Genomic DNA, 15,641 nt, shown 5'->3' on the forward strand with positions numbered 1-15,641 from the left:
CAGAACTTAGAGGGTTACGAACCCAAGGATTTGATATTACTACATACGAAAGACGATTCACAGAATTGTGCTTATTGTGTCCGGGAGCGTTCGAAGATGAGGAAGAGAAGATCGACGCATTTGTGAAAGGATTACCGGAAAGAATCCAAGAAGATATAAGTTCACACGAGCCCGCCTCCATACAACAGGCATGTAGAATGGCTCACAAACTAGTGAACCAGATTGAAGAAAGAATTAAAGAACAGACTGCTGAAGAGGCCAATGTGAAGCAAGTCAAAAGAAAGTGGGAGGAAAACGGTGATAAGAATCACCAATACAACAACAACAGCAATTACAACAATAATCGCAACAACTATCCCAACAATCGCAATATCAATCGCAACTACAACAAACGGCCCAACAACAACAACAACAACAACAACAACAACAACAACAACAACAACAACAACAACAACAACAACAGCAACTACAACAATCATCCCAACAACAATAATAACCGCAATAACAACAACAACAACAACAACAATCAGAAGCAGCTATGCCAAAGGTGTGAAAAGTATCACTCGGGCTTCTGCACCAAATTTTGCAACAAGTGTAAAAGAAATGGTCATAGCACGGCGAAGTGTGAGGTCTACGGACCAGGGGTTAACAGAACGAAAGGAACAAATGGTGTCGAAACGAGTAATGGCGGAGCAAGTAGTGTCGGAGCAAGTTATGCCAATATATTTTGTTATAAATGTGGAAAACCGGGCCACATTATTAGAAATTGCCCGAACCAGGAGAACACGAATGGACAAGGCCGTGGAAGAGTTTTCAATATTAATGCAGCAGAGGCACAGGAAGACCCGGAGCTTGTTACGCCTTTGGATAGTAAATTTTTACTATAATTAGCAAATGGTAAATTAATTTCAGCAGATAATATATGTCGGAATCGAGAAATTAAACTGGTTAGCGAAACATTTAAGATTGACTTGATACCAGTAGAGTTAGGGAGTTTTGATGTGATAATCGGTATGGACTGGTTGAAAGAAGTGAAAGCAGAGATCGTTTGTTACAAAAATGCAATTCGCATTATACGAGAAAAAGGAAAACCATTAATGGTGTACGGAGAAAAGGGAAACACGAAGCTACATCTTATAAGTAATTTGAAGGCACAAAAACTAATAAGAAAAGGTTGCTATGCTGTTCTAGCACACGTCGAGAAAGTACAAACTGAAGAAAAGAGCATCAATGATGTTCCCGTCGCAAAAGAATTTCCCGATGTATTTCCGAAAGAATTACCGGGATTACCCCCACATCGATCTGTTGAATTTCAAATAGATCTTGTACCAGGAGCTGCACCAATAGCTCGTGCTCCTTACAGACTCGCACCCAGCGAGATGAAAGAACTGCAAAGCCAATTACAAGAACTTTTAGAGCGTGGTTTCATTCGACCAAGCACATCACCGTGGGGAGCTCCTGTTTTGTTTGTCAAGAAGAAAGATGGTACATTCAGGTTGTGTATCGACTACCGAGAGTTGAACAAACTTACCATTAAGAACCGCTACCCACTACCGAGAATCGACGACTTATTTGATCAACTACAAGGCTCGTCTGTTTATTCAAAGATTGAATTACGTTCCGGGTATCATCAAATGCGGGTGAAAGAAGATGATATTCCAAAGACTACTTTCAGAACACGTTACGGTCATTACGAGTTTATGGTCATGCCGTTTGGTTTAACTAATGCACCAGCTGTGTTCATGGACCTTATGAACCGAGTGTGTGGACCATACCTTGACAAGTTTGTCATTGTTTTCATTGATGACATACTTATTTACTCAAAGAATGACCAAGAACACGGTGAACATTTGAGAAAGGTGTTAGAAGTATTGAGGAAGGAAGAATTGTACGCTCAGTTTTCAAAGTGTGCATTTTGGTTGGAAGAAGTTCAATTCCTAGGTCACATAGTGAACAAAGAAGGTATTAAGGTGGATCCGGCAAAGATAGAAACTGTTGAAAAGTGAGAAACCCCGAAAACTCCGAGACACATACGCCAGTTTTTAGGACTAGCTGGATACTACAGAAGGTTCATCCAAGACTTTTCCAGAATAGCAAAACCCTTGACTGCATTAACGCATAAAGGGAAGAAATTTGAATGGAAGGATGAACAAAAGAAAGCGTTCCAGTTATTGAAGAAAAAGCTAACTACGGCACCTATATTGTCATTGCCTGAAGGGAATGATGATTTTGTGATTTATTGTGACGCATCAAAGCAAGGTCTTGGTTGTGTATTAATGCAACGAACTAAGGTGATTGCTTATGCGTCTAGACAATTGAAGATTCACGAACAAAATTATACGACGCATGATTTGGAATTAGGCGCGGTTGTTTTTGCATTAAAGACTTGGAGGCACTACTTATATGGGGTCAAAAGTATTATATATACCGACCACAAAAGTCTTCAACACATATTTAATCAGAAACAACTGAATATGAGGCAGCGTAGGTGGATTGAATTGTTGAATGATTACGACTTTGAGATTCGTTACCACCCGGGGAAGGCAAACGTGGTAGCCGACGCCTTGAGTAGGAAGGAATGAGAACCCATTCGAGTAAAATCTATGAATATAATGATTCACACTAACCTTACTACTCAAATAAAGGAGGCGCAACAAGGAGTTTTAAAAGAGGGAAATTTAAAGGATGAAATACCCAAAGGATCAGAGAAGCATCTTAATATTCGGGAAGACGGAACCCGGTATAGGACTAAAAGAATTTGGGTACCAAAATTTGGAGATATGAGAGAAATGGTACTTAGAGAAGCTCATAAAACCAGATACTCAATACATCCTGGAACGGGGAAGATGTACAAGGATCTCAAGAAACATTTTTGGTGGCCGGGTATGAAAGCCGATGTTGCTAAATACGTAGGAGAATGTTTGACGTGTTCTAAGGTCAAAGCTGAGCATCAAAAACCATCAGGTCTACTTCAACAACCCGAAATCCCGGAATGGAAATGGGAAAACATTACCATGGATTTCATCACTAAATTGCCAAGGACTGCAAGTGGTTTTGATACTATTTGGGTAATAGTTGATCGTCTCACCAAATCAGCACACTTCCTGCCAATAAGAGAAGATGACAAGATGGAGAAGTTAGCACGACTGTATTTGAAGGAAGTCATCTCCAGACATGGAATACCAATCTCTATTATCTCTGATAGGGATGGCAGATTTATTTCAAGATTCTGGCAGACATTACAACAAGCATTAGGAACTCGTCTAGACATAAGTACTGCCTATCATCCATAAACTGATGGGCAGAGCGAAAGGACGATACAAACACTTGAAGACATGCTACGAGCATGTGTTATTGATTTCGAAAACAGTTGGGATCGACATCTACCGTTAGCAGAATTTTCCTACAACAACAGCTACCATTCAAGCATTGAGATGGCGCCGTTTGAAGCACTTTATGGTAGAAAGTGCAGGTCTCCAATTTGTTGGAGTGAAGTGGGGGATAGACAGATTACGGGTCCGGAGATAATACAAGAAACTACCGAGAAGATCATCCAAATTCAACAACGGTTGAAAACCGCCCAAAGTCGACAAAAGAGCTACGCTGACATTAAAAGAAAAGATATAGAGTTTGAAATTGGAGAAATGGTCATGCTTAAGGTTTCACCTTGGAAAGGCGTTGTTCGATTTGGTAAACGGGGGAAACTAAATCCAAGGTACATTGGACCATTCAAGATTATAGATCGTGTCGGACCAGTAGCTTACCAACTGGAGCTACCTCAACAACTCGCAGCTGTACATAACACTTTCCACGTCTCAAATTTGAAGAAATATTTTGCTAAAGAAGATCTCACTATTCCATTGGACGAAATCCAAATCAATGAAAAACTTCAATTCATTGAAGAACCCGTCGAAATAATGGATCGTGAGGTTAAGAGACTTAAACAAAACAAGATACCGATTGTTAAGGTTCGATGGAATGCTCGTAGAGGACCCGAGTTCACCTGGGAGCGTGAAGATCAGATGAAGAAGAAATACCCGCATTTATTTCCAGAAGATACGTCAACACCTCCAACTGCTTAAAATTTCGGGACGAAATTTATTTAACGGGTAGGTACTGTAGTGACCCGAACTTTTCCATGTTTATATATATATTAAATGAAATTGTTATTTACATGATTAAGTATTTCCAACATGTTAAGCAATCAAACTTGTTAAGACTTGATTAATTGAAATAGGTTTCATATAGACAATTGACCACCCAAGTTGACCAGTGATTCACGAACATTAAAACTTGTAAAAATTATATGATGACATATATATGGATATATATATAGTTAACATGATATTATGATAAGTAAACATATCATTAAGTATATTAACAATGAACTACATATGTAAAAACAAGACTACTAACTTAATGATTTTGAAACGAGACATATATGTAACGATTATCGTTGTAACAACATTTAATGTATATATATCATATTAAGAGATATTCATACATCATAATATCATGATAATATAATAATTTAAAATCTCATTTGATATTATAAACATTGGGTTAACAACACTTAACAAGATCGTTAACCTAAAGGTTTCAAAACAACACTTACATGTAACGACTAACGATGACTTAACGACTCAGTTAAAATGTATATACATGTAGTGTTTTAATATGTATTCATACACTTTTGAAAGACTTCAATACACTTATCAAAATACTTCTACTTAACAAAAATGCTTACAATTACATCCTCGTTCAGTTTCATCAACAATTCTACTCGTATGCACCCGTATTTGTACTCGTACAATACACAGCTTTTAGATGTATGTACTATTTGTATATACACTCCAATGATCGGCTCTTAGCAGCCCATGTGAGTCACCTAACACATGTGGGAACCATAATTTGGCAACTAGCATGAAATATCTCATAAAATTACAAAAATATGAGTAATCATTCATGACTTATTTACATGAAAACAAAATTACATATCCTTTATATCTAATCCATACACCAACGACTAAAAACACCTACAAACACTTTCATTCTTCAATTTTCTTCATCTAATTGATCTCTCTCAAGTTCTATCTTCAAGTTCTAAGTGTTCTTCATAAATTCCAAAAGTTCTAGTTTCATAAAATCAAGAATACTTCCAAGATTGCAAGTTTACTTCCAAGTTTTCTAAATCCATTCCAAGTAATCATCCAAGATCAAGAAACCTTTGTTACTTACAGTAGGTTATCTTTCTAATACAAGGTAATAATCATATTCAAACTTTAATTCAATTTCTATAACTATAACAATCTTATTTCGAGTAGAAATCTTACTTGAAATTGTTTTCGTGTCATGATTCTGCTTCAAGAACTTTCAAGCCATCCAAGGATCCTTTGAAGCTAGATCAATTTTTCTCATTTCCAGTAGGTTTATCCAAGGAAATTGAGGTAGTAATGATGTTCATAATATCATTCGATTCATACATATAAAGCTATCTTATTCGAAGGTTTAAATTTGTAATCATTAGAACATAGTTTAGTTAATTCTAAACTTGTTCGCAAATAAAAGTTAATCCTTCTAACTTGACTTTTAAAATCAACTAAACACATGTTCTATATCTATATGATATGCTAACTTAATTATTTAAAACCCGAAAACACGATAAACACCATAAAACTGGATATACGCCGTCGTAGTAAAACCGGGGGTTGTTTTGGTTGGGATAATTAAAAGCTAAGAAGAACTTTGATTTAAAAGCTATACTTCTGGAAAAATGATTTTTCTTATGAACATGGAACTATATCCATTAATCATGGTTAAACTCAAAGTGAAAGTATGTTTTTCAAAATGGTCATCAAGATGTCGTTCTTTCGACGGAAATGACTACCTCTTTCAAAAATGACTTGTAACTTGTATTTCCGACTATAAACTTATACTTTTTCTATTTAGATTCATAAAGTTAAGTTCAATACGAAACCGTGGCCACTGGAATCACTCAAAACGGATTAGAAATGAATAAATGGCGAGTAAAACAAGATTGATAAAAAAAACTACTCATTTTACCTACGTGAAAGTTAGTAATAAATCTATTCCAACCATAACCTAATCAACTTATATTGTATATTATGTAATCTTGAGATACCATAGACACGTATACAATGTTTCGACCTATCATGTCGACCCATCTATATATATATTGCGGAACAACCATAGACACTCTATATGTGAATGTTGGAGTTAGCTATACAGGGTTGAGGTTGATTCCAAAATATATATATAGTTTGAGTTGTGATCAATACTGAGATACGTATACACTGGGTCGTGGATTGATTCAAGATAATATTTATCGATTTATTTCTGTACATCTAACTGTGAACAAATAGTTGTAGGTTACTAACGAGGACAGCTGACTTAATAAACTTAAAACATCAAAATGTATTAAAAGTATTGTAAATATATTTTGAACATACTTTGATATATATGTATATATTGTTATAGGTTCGTGAATCAACCAGTGGCCAAGTCTTACTTCCCGACGAAGTAAAAATCTGTGAAAGTGAGTTATAGTCCCACTTTTAAAATCTAATATTTTTGGGATGAGAATACATGCAGGTTTTATAAATGATTTACAAAATAGACACAAGTACGTGAAACTACATTCTATGGTTGAATTATCGAAATCGAATATGCCCCTTTTTATTAAGTCTGGTAATCTAAGAATTAGAGAACAGACACCCTAATTGACGCGAATCCTAAAGATAGATCTATTGGGCCTAACAAACCCCATTCAAAGTACCGGATGCTTTAGTACTTCGAAATTTATATCATATCCGAAGAGTTTCCCGGAATGATGGGGATATTCTTATATATGCATCTTGTTAATGTCGGTTACCAGGTGTTCACCATATGAATGATTTTTATCTCTATGTATGGGATGTGTATTGAAATATGAAATCTTGTGGTCTATTGTTACGATTTGATATATATAGGTTAAACCTATAACTCACCAACATTTTTGTTGACGTTTAAAGCATGTTTATTCTCAGGTGAATACTAAGAGCTTCCGTTGTTGCATACTAAAATAAGGACAAGATTTGGAGTTCATGTTTGTATGATATTGTGTAAAAACTGCATTCAAGAAACTGATTTCAATGTAACATATTTGTATTGTAAACCATTATGTAATGGTCGTGTGTAAACATGATATTTTAGATTATCATTATTTGATAATCTACGTAAAGCTTTTTAAACCTTTATTTATGAAATAAAGGTTATGGTTTGTTTTAAAAATGAATGCAGTCTTTGAAAAAACGTCTCATATAGAGGTCAAAACCTCGCAACGAAATCAATTAATATGGAACGTTTTTAATCAATAAGAACGGAACATTTCAATAACCACGTTAAATCTTTGCGTCGTTTTATGCTTTTATTTATCATTCTTATGCTTTAATTATTTGTTTGTCGTTCGTGAGTTTGGTGCTTGATTTAAATCACATGTCTTGTTAGGTCCCAAATTCCTAACAAAAACTACTAGTTTTTTTGTATAATTCATGCCCTTTTTGTTACATTTGGTGTAAAAAAAATTAGCTTTTGTTGAATTTTTATAATCTCCGATAATTTAAAATTCTGATTTCGCCATTGGCTCACCTTGTATGTTATTAACTTTTTATGAAAAAAAAGAAAAGAAAAAATGTCACTCATGATCATCACGATCACGATAATATTTAAAACAAAAAATAAAAATAAGCCTAAAAATTAACTCACGCACTAACCATGTATGAGGTGATATTTTCAAAAGTCATCAATAAATATTTATAATCTGATACAGCAGAACATACGTTTCAAAAAGTCATCATAATAACGTATGTTTCAAAGTAGGTAAAAAGGGTAACTGACACTAGGGGTGTTCATTTTCGGATATCCGAAATTCGGATATCCGAATTTTCGGATATCCGAAAATTCGGATAGTGAAAAACCTCATCCGAAATCCGAATCCGAAATTTCGGATATCCGATTTTCGGATATCCGAAATTTCGGATTCGGATATCGGATTATCCGAATATCCGATATTTTTTAAGAACTTCCAATATTTTCGGATAATTTGGATATTTTTCGGATATTTTTTCGGATATTTCGGATAGTTTTCGAATATTTCGGATAATTTTCAAATAATTTTCGGATTCTTTTCGAAATTTCGGATATCCGAATATCCGAAAATTTTGAAAACTCCATCCGATATCCGAATTCGAAAAATCGGATATCCGATTTTCGGATATCCGAATTTTCGGATATCCGATTTTTCGGATACTTTCGGATTCGGATTTCGGATAATTCGGATTCGGATTTCGGATTCGGATATTTTGAACACCCCTAACTGACACCAATTTTATTCTTATCGGATAATTATACAACCTATAATAACATTAACATAATACTCCGTATATATGGTTGTGCTTTAAAAAAAAAAGGAGTGATATGTACACAACTATTATTGTTATGTACACAACTACTGTGCTTTACAGTGTTAGTGTTGTACCGTACAACACTTTAAAACATATTTGTTAGGCTGTGTACATATCATTTTTTTTTTAAGGCAACACCCCAAAGTGAGGTTGTTGAGGAGTTGTGTACATATCATTACCAAAAAAAAAATAAAAAATTCGGTATCATGTCTTGAAACAATTACTTAGTGGGTTTAGAATTTTAGTGGAACTATGCTACAAGGTTGATAACGTGTTTTAGTGGGTTTAGATTTTTATTACTGAACTTACGTTCTTTTTCATTCTCACCAATCCCTTTGGGCGGATTTGGATTTGTTGCTTTCTGGAGATGAGTATTGAGAAACGATTCTTCGACGATTCAATCTTTGACTGTTATATATTATATTTTGTTTCTCTTTTACGTGAACCCTTGGGTTTGTGCGATTAGGGTTGTATCCTTTGACCGGAGATTAGGGTTTGAGGTGGTTTTATTCAAACCTTCACCGTCACCGCAGTAGCTTCTATGGCCGTCCTTGCGGTCGTAGATGTATTTTTCCTCGGTATTGGTGAAAATCAGTTTGGATTTCGAAGACAAATCAGGGTTTGGGGTTGGTTTGACTCAAATCGATGCCATCGTTCTCGTACTTTCTATGGCGGTCGTTCTACTCAGTTGACGTGATTCCTTCTGCTTCTTCTCAATTGCATGTTTACAGCGACGGAGCTTGAACACTTACAATGAGGGGCCACAAGAACTCAATCAAAAGATGTATTCTCTTAATTTGATAACCAATTATTGATAAACCGTATGCTAGACATTCAAATATTAATTTGATGGGGCCAAGACATTCAAATGTTTACAAGGTCATTTAATTTCTGCTTATATTTGTTTAGTAGGTTTTTTATTTAGAAATTAATTTTGAGAAGTCTAACCCTTTGATTTGAAACCAAACAAATACATCTAATATTATGTAGTGAATTAAGTAATATTTTATAACATTAGAATCACATTTTAAACTCGGAGGATGATTCTCACACACACTTTTTTATCCTCACACACCAATTTAAAGAAATGGAGTATTATTAGAAGAGTAAAAGGTTAAAATAGGTGTGTGAGGATCAAAAAAGGGTGTATTAGAATCATCCCCTTTAAACTCCGGGATGTTTGTACTATTTGTAAGCTGCCAATGATTGTGGATGGCGGGGGGTTGTGGCTTGCTTTTTACAGTTAGCTTCATTTACGCACATAGGTTACTACCGACAATTTTGTCTTGATGATTTTACTACTCTTTCATCATGTTAAACGTTCTTTGTCGTTTTAAGGTATACAAATATTACACATATATAGAATACCCAACGCATACTGTACAGTTTTGCGTTTTAATACATGTTGGTGATCATTCTTTATTGTTTTATCATGGCAGTAATGTACTATTCGTGTTGTCTTCAGATATGCGAGCGACTTTGCGGAGTATGGTTGTGGTCCTAGGACGTAGTAGCCTCTTTATTGTTAAATGATTGTGGCATAAAAACATACGTTTTGCCATGATTAACAACAACATTGTTGATTAGTATAAGTGACTAACAACTCCGAGTAAGAATGGATGAGGTTCATTATAAGATGGTTTAATAAAATTAGATGTGATGATAAATATGTCGGAGTTGGGTCAAGCAACAAGAAAAAAAGTATTTCTATCTTGGCGGAGCAATCTACATATTGCAGCCATGGCGATTCATATTGTCATGCTTGATTCTAAACAAGAATATGAGGCTCATTTCTTTCCTTTTTGTGATACCCAAAGGTTGAATTGTCATTTTGTTTTAAAATCTTTGTGAGGTTCATGTACTTTTGAAATAAATACTTAGTGAGTTGTGATTGTTAGTGTGCTTTGTGGAGATGAAATGTAAACTATTCCACGGAGTATGGTTGTCGTTATAGGACGTGGCAGCCTATCTCTTTTAAATATTAAAATAGGAGCATTATCTTTCCTACTTACAAAAATCAATCCCTTAGTGACCTTAGGATCACTACCAACTTTCAATCTAAGCCATTCAATTGAGGTATTAGCTAACAAATAATCTAGATTAGCTAATCATCATGTAAAAAGGTCTAAAATACCCCTCATAGTACACGAACGACTAAGTTAATTCCAGACACACGCTCCAAATACCTATCCGTAAATTCAAAAATGTTAACCCTAATCCCCATATTCAATTATATTTGAAATCGATGATGATCCTAAGAGGAATCCGACGAAAGCTTGTTCGATCGTATATTTTAGGGTTTCTGCCCTAAAATTTGTTCAAAGATTTCTGTCAATTGATTGTCTCATCTAATCACATATAATCAATAATCTATCCTATATGAACGTTTATCACTTTTTTACTCTGAAATATGTTCAAGGATTTCGTAGAAATCATTTTTGTTTGTGGCTTCCGTCATAAAATCGATCATTATCATGAATCGACAGTATAGGTACGTTAACTATTGTTTTCATATATTCCTTATGTGTTGTATCTATTCCTTACCAATTACCATGTTGATCTTGATTTTCGTTAAAGTTGAATGATTAATTAAAAGTGATAAATGATACTTATATGTGTTAATACATAGATAAAAATTAATAAAGTTTTTTTTTTACCTCTTTTGTCAAATTCAGGACAATAAACTCTCGATATGTATCTATGTGTTTTTCAAATTCAAGACAACAATTTTAACCAGTACATGATTACAACTTCATCTTGCACTTCAATACTAATGTTTAATCTATTTTTATGGCAGAATGTTAATTTAATCCACATAATGGTGAGGTTGAGGACTCTGCTTTTTGGCCATCCAATTCTCAAAGTGCCAATAACTTTTTCGAGGTATTTTTCCATTTTAAATTACTTAGTGTATTCATTTTTAATATGTGTAGTTGAATGTTCATTTGTAGATTTTTGTGGTTTTGCATAATGTAGTTACTACATGTTTAGTAAGAAATTTGTAGTTTTGATATAAAAAAAAAAATAAATGAAATGTGTAGGTCAATTATCTCTTAGAACATGTGACTAATCTAAATATATCACTTTAGTTGTATATTTTTATTTATTTATTTTTTTGGCAAGGTAAATTTACAATATAAAACATGTATATAAGTCTGGATTGTTTAAATGTGCATTCAAATTGAAGTCATGATAATCACTAAGCAAATGGGTAGATCATCTCGGAAGGGACTCTGGTAGTGTATGTATCTTTATTTTTTTAATCAGATTCATTGCCAAAAATCAGGTTTCGGAGTAGACCAAGGCTCCAACAGACAAGAGATTGTGGAATTCTTGCACTTTAGGTAAACCTTTATACCACATTACTTGGATTTGGGTATGATTGTCAAGGACTATAGGTGGCAAAATGGGAGGGTTCTTCACGTTGGTTTAACACATTTGTTGTTAATGCTTTCGCTTTCAGGTTATATAAAATAGTGTATAATAGATAATATTGTATTGAATGTTTAACATATCGCATTAGTTACACATTAAGTTGCTTAGCCTGTTGGGTAAGGGAAAAGAGTTTATTTTTAGCCACTTTTTCGCACCACACCTGTTATCAATATAAAGTACAACTCCATTTGAACCACTGTCCTTTCAAATGGGCAGAAGTTGTCACATATAGTGTGAAAACGTTTATACGCACGTTGATACAAACAATCCTAATTATTATGCCGAATGCATAAGAAATTTTTTTTGTTTCTTTACCGTAATCTGTGATATGAACAATTGGGATAATCTTTTATCGATATGAGATTATTTGTTTTCCTTATTAATATATATAATTTTTCCATAAACGTTGAATGAAATTTTATCTAATACCTTATGTATTGACATTACCATCATAATTAACAGTATCAAGCATATTTAACATTATCAGCATGTCTTTACAAGATTTTCAACATAATTTACATTACCAGCATATATTTAATAGCTTATGTGTTAACATTATGATGTAGACTCAGAGAAATATTCAAAGTGGGCCAGTCATTCAAGGTGAGGCAAGGGATGGCAGCAGCAGCTTCACAGAGCCAACAGAGGATCCAGTAACTTTGGGAGCTTTTATCTTGGATCCTGTCTTCGCTAACTTGGGGCCCAAGTCGAATAGTCGTGGATGGGGATAAAGGCCAAGTCACATTTGGATTACAATTGCTTTTGATCTGATTGTAATTTATCTTCTTTTCATATTTTGTAACTTTGCCTTTCAGTATATTCAACGCATTATAATTTCAAATTCTCTACAATTAAAACAACAGTGATATTGAATCCATTTATTTTAATTGATATGTGAAAAAAAAAACTATTGCGGGTCCTTGTGTCCAATGTGGACGATCAGGGCATAGAGCATCTGAATGTCCCAGGAAGCAAGACTATTAGTTGACATGAGTTGTTGTGCGAAAAAGTGCGGGTTTTATATGTAGTGTTGGTCAATAAAGATAACGGTATAATGTGTGCTTGCATGATATGTGCAGTAGCAAAGTGATGGCGTGAACTTGATTTTGTAGCATCAGATTTTTTTACATGTGTTACTTCAAGTGACACTTATTTTTTTTTTTTTTTTAAACTTTGTATTTACTTTTTTTTATGTACCAATTATATTCTAGAATACGAGTAACCAATGATGTGAACTCATATATATGTCCTTCAGTGAAACTTAGCAGAAAGTTTTATGTCCTTCAGTGAAACTTAGCAGAAAGTTTGTAACTTGATGTACTTGATGCAAGTCTTCCGAGTTTATGTCAGTGTGATGCCTAAAGCGATGATAGGAGTCGTCTACTCATGGGGTCAACAACAATTACTTTCCCAGTGTATATGAACTAATAAGTTCTCTAATTTTGAATCCTATCTAGAGACACTAAAATATAATAAAATGTAAACTAATATTACATGACAATAATGTGCTATACCTCCTTTACATATTACATGACAATAAAGTTTGTAACTTGATCGTTTACTTGTTTGTGAATTTTATTTCCAGAACATTTACCCTCCTAAACTGAGAACAAAGGCTTTACCATAACATTGTAGTACTATACATTAGAGTCTTTTGGGAGGAATGGATGGAAAATCGAGCTACCGAGAACATGATTAGGAGAGGTTATAGAGCAAATGAAGGAAAATGAGCCACCTTGGTAGGGTATATGTTTTGGTACAATGTATGTTCTACACAGTATTTTTTTAGTTGGGTTAGAATGTATTTGTTTATTCTGGTAAACAAGAAATTGAATAAATGAATTGAATAAAACTTTTTCATTAAAAAGATGAAAAACATCAATCTGGATTACAATTCATTGAAGCCGAAGCATAAATTAAATTGCTTGGCAAAACACTATACAAAAACATTGAAAAAAAAAGAAACTAGCTTTGAGACTAATAGCAACTCCTAGGATCAAACACGCACCCATGTATATGAGAGGTGGACTAGATGACCCATATCACTTGCTTCACTTGGTCAGACATGAGCCATTACAAGGATTGAGAAAGCAATAACTGCTTTAGCCAACTTGACTAGAAAAAGCACACTAACAGTATGAAAGGTTACTAAGAAATGAACCATGATACTCTCATACCCACCAAAACTAAAATTGCCTATTGATTTCTATATATCAGTCCTTTAGATTAAAAAACCATTCAGAAGCACCTTAAAGTTAATTTCTTGAAACCAACCATAAATACATTTATCCCTACAACATCCATGATATCTATGTTCTTGAACCAACTTGATACCACTAGCCAACTTTACACCACTGTTTTTTATTTATTTATTGTTTTAATTGGGTTGACCAAAGTGACAATACTGTGATATACTCACTTATTTATACCTCTATACTTACTTACAAATGATCATTTACTTACAAATATAAACTAATGTTTATTTTTGTTTTTTTGAAAGGGCGACTGGTCAGCATCACCCAGAGGGGTACTAACCACCTTCATGATCATTTGCCACGCACATACACTTTCGGGAGGAAACCCGAATTGCATTACATGATTTCGATCGTTAAACCATCACGAGGGGCAGGCGTATCGGGTTTGAATCCTGAATGGATTCGGAAGAAAACCCCCTCGACTCCTCAAGATCAATCTGAAGCTCCATAATTCAGACAGATTAATTAAGAGGGTGAGCAGAGCAAGGCTCGAACTCACGACCTCAAACTCAGCCTCAAACATATTGATCGTTCAACTTAAAAGTTTTACATTCATAATTCCACGAATTTGCGAATATTAAACTAGTATGTTGTTAGATAATTGAAGAACAAAAGCATAAGCTTTGTACTATCAGAGAACATAGCAAAAGGCACAAAGCATAATGCTTTCTTTGTTTGACAAATAAATGATGATCTTTTATAGCTCTGCAATACAACTGCAGCTGTATTACTAGAGCAAACAACAACCTTTTGTATCATATTCCTTTGTAGTACGCATTTTAAATGCAATATAATATGCATAATCCTTTCTAGTATGCATTTTAAATGCAATATAGACTCTTCTTGTTAGAACAATTAACAATCTTTTGTATCAATAAATCACACTTACGAATATGTAAACCTATAAACTTTCTATTATCGTACAAGAAAACTTATTATGGTCAGTGCAGCAGCGCGCCCAGACCAAATAAGGGATTGCAACGGGCGAGAAACAACTCGCGACCCACGATATGCAATCCGTGATGGGTGGGTATGACCAATAAGTCTTATCCGCGTGCATGGGCACGGGTAAAAAATCATACTCACCGACGGGTCGGACAAGCCTCGAGTATGTACTACCCGTTGCGGGTGAAACCCGATCCGCTAATCTATGAGACTCTTTTTAATTTACCAACGAGTTTACACATACAGTTATTTAATTTAAAAGTGATTTTTGAGTAATGATTAAATATATAATATTACATATAAGTAAAAAACTTAATGTTCACATCATTTACATGTGGCTTATAGATATCATTTATATATAATAAATTATTTGGTTTTTTAATGTTATTTAACTAAGTTGTATATTTTTATTACCTGCGGATCACGGGTAACGAGTCACGAGCATGGGCAAAAACATTTTACTCGCGGTCGGGTAACGGGTCCCGATGAGCAACAGACGGGTCGCGAGTAAATAGGATTCGCGCTCGTCGCCCGCGGGTGCCAT

General features: G+C 34.4%; 1 long non-coding RNA gene across 1 annotated transcript; it reads left to right on the forward strand.

The window, feature by feature from the left end:
- Positions 1-11,237: 11,237 nt before the first annotated feature.
- LOC139892271 (uncharacterized) lies at positions 11,238-12,941 on the forward strand. Its single transcript, XR_011774015.1, has 3 exons — positions 11,238-11,345; positions 11,749-11,806; positions 12,464-12,941. It is a non-coding gene; the product is annotated as an uncharacterized lncRNA (long non-coding RNA).
- The last annotated feature ends 2,700 nt before the right edge of the window (positions 12,942-15,641 follow it).

This window comes from Rutidosis leptorrhynchoides, chromosome 2 (genome assembly GCF_046630445.1).
Source record: "Rutidosis leptorrhynchoides isolate AG116_Rl617_1_P2 chromosome 2, CSIRO_AGI_Rlap_v1, whole genome shotgun sequence".
Classification (NCBI taxonomy): Eukaryota; Viridiplantae; Streptophyta; class Magnoliopsida; order Asterales; family Asteraceae; genus Rutidosis; species Rutidosis leptorrhynchoides.